The sequence below is a fragment of the Nicotiana tabacum genome, chromosome 22, assembly GCF_000715075.1.
Source record: "Nicotiana tabacum cultivar K326 chromosome 22, ASM71507v2, whole genome shotgun sequence".
NCBI classification, from domain to species: Eukaryota; Viridiplantae; Streptophyta; class Magnoliopsida; order Solanales; family Solanaceae; genus Nicotiana; species Nicotiana tabacum.
The window spans coordinates 201,617,487-201,620,027 of NC_134101.1; the positions used below are offsets into that span (position 1 = coordinate 201,617,487).

The 2,541-nt window shown below is 41.4% G+C and overlaps 1 non-coding gene across 1 annotated transcript; it reads left to right on the forward strand.

Moving 5' to 3' along the window:
- Positions 1-1,534: 1,534 nt before the first annotated feature.
- Positions 1,535-1,639, forward strand: LOC142176830 (small nucleolar RNA R71). Its single transcript, XR_012705637.1, has one exon. It is a non-coding gene; the product is annotated as a small nucleolar RNA R71 (small nucleolar RNA).
- The last annotated feature ends 902 nt before the right edge of the window (positions 1,640-2,541 follow it).

A 2,541-nucleotide genomic window follows, 5' to 3' on the forward strand; every position in this document is an offset into this window, starting at 1 on the left:
TTAGGAAGCTTAAGTGCCTTGTACACATTAAAAGTGACCTCCTCATCGTCAACTCTCATTTTTAACTTCCCTGCTCTCACATCAATAATTGATCCACCAGTAGCTAAGAATGGTCGCCCCAAAATAATAGGCACTTCCTCATCTACCTCGTAATCAAGAACAATAAAATCAACAGGAAGAATAAACTTTCCCACTCGAACTAACACATCCTCAATAATTCCTCCGGGCATGACTAGTGACCTATCTGCTAGCTGTAAAGTGATTGTAGTACGTCTAAGCGTCCCCAATCCGAGTTGCTTGAACAAAGAGGATGACATCAAATTTATACTGGCCCTTAAATCACACAAGGCTCTACCAACCTCTTGTTTTCCAAGAGACAAAAGAATTGTGAAACTCCTAGGATCCTTCAACTTAGGAGGAAGTTTACTCTGAACTCTGGCACTACACTCTTCAGTAAGTGCAACTATTTCAAACTCTGCATGTCTTCGTTTGTTTGCCACAATATCTCTGAGATACTTTGCATACTTAGGCACTTCCTACAAAATTTTCACCAAAGGCAGATTCACACTCACTTGGCTCAAAATATCTAGAAATTTCTTGTACTTAGCATCATCTTTTTGCTTCTGCAGTCTTTGTGGAAACGAAGGTGGTGGCCTAGTCTCAATTACTGGCTTGGGTCCTTTATCATCTTTCTCATTCCCCTCAACTGGCTTGGGAGCTAATTCTCCTTCAGGATGATCTGTGTTCTTCTTTTTCTTTGGAACTTCTTCTAGTGCTCTTCCATTTCTCAAGGTAACCGCATTGACTTGAGCTTTAGGATTGGGCTCAGTATCACTTGGAAGAGCTCCGGCTGGTCTACTGTTTTGAGCACTGGCAAGCTGTCCCATTTGACGCTCCAAATTTCTCACTGTTGTGGCGAGGGGTTGTTGTTCAACCATCACTTTTTTCAACATATCTTCAAGGTGACTTGTAGGACTCGCTTGTTGTTCAACTTGAGGTGGTCTATATTGTTGTTGAGGTGCTTGAGGCCTGTATTGATTTTGAGTGCCCTGGTTTCCACCCCAAGAGAAGTTTGGGTGGTTCCTCCAGTTGGATTGTAAGTGTCCCCATACTGATTTGTTTGGCCTCGATTTGCATTACCCACAAAATATACAAACTCTGGATTTGCTGGGCATAGATTGCTCATGTGACCCTCTCCACATACTTCACAAAATATTTGAACTTGTTGCACTGGTTGGGCTTGTTGCTTGTTGATACTCAAGTTTATCTGGTTGACTTGATTGGTCAGTGTAGAAATCTGCGTTGATAATGCTGAGACAACATCTAACTCAAGAACCCCTGTAGACTTTTGCACTGTGTGTCTGCCCATCTCTCATTGCCAATCCGGATTGCTCTTGGAGAATTTGTTCAATAATGCATATATCTCGTTAAAGCTTTTCTCCAACACTTGACCCCCAGCTGCAGCATCTACCACGATCTTTGTTTCAGCATGTAGCCCTTCTATGAAAGTGTGAGCTAACACTTCATTCGTCTGATTGTGATGAGGACAGTCTCTGAGTATCCCCTTGAACCTTTCCCAAGCAGAGTATAAAGATTCTCCTTCTTTCTGTTTGAAGGCCACTATCTCACTTCTGATCTTTGCAGTTTTGCCTAAAGGAAAGAACCTTGCCAGAAATTTTCTTGCCAAATCATTCCATGATGTAATGGAATTAGCTGGTTCTACCTTTAGCCATCGCTTAGCCTCTACCAACAGAGAGAATGGAAAAAGTGTGAGCCTCACATAATCTGGAGTGACCCCGTTAGTGATATAAGTATCACTAATCTCCAAGAAGTTTAGAATATGCTGTTGTGGATCCTCTTGTGGAAGACCCATAAATTGCCCATTTGCATGAAGTAACTGGATCATGCTCTGTTTCAGCTCAAAGTGCCCAGTGATCCTGGGCTTCACTATACTGGAGGTGACATAAGCAATGCTGGGCATCGCCACCTCCTGAACAACCATGGGTTGCTCCTCTTCCATGTCCACAGGAAATTGAACATGTGCCTGAATATTATTCGTGTCCCTTGCTTCCCTCAACATCCTATGAAATATTCTCTCAGGTTCAGGATCAAAGCCTGGAAGTCGGTCCTGGCTTCTGACCCTATGCATTCAATCAAAGTTCCTGAGATCTGAGCAACAATCAAGTAACGTTAGACTAGACTAAATAAACAATTAAAGCAAAAACTAGCAAGTACTTAATATTCAAGTCCCCGGCAACGGCGCCAAAAAACTTGTTGCTCCCAAACGCACACGCAAGTATACGTGGTCGACAAGTAATATAATGATAAGTTGAGTGTCGAATCCACAGAGACTTGTGTAAACTACTCACTAAATCACTAAAATTGTTATTCAATCCAGCTAAAATCAAAGTCCAATAATATGATTATATTATACTACAATTCTAAATAATAACTAAGTTATCAATTAACTGGTTGATTGTTGTGTATTCAGTAGAGACAAGTATTCCAGAGTTGTGATCGATTCACCAATCGTATTGTGTT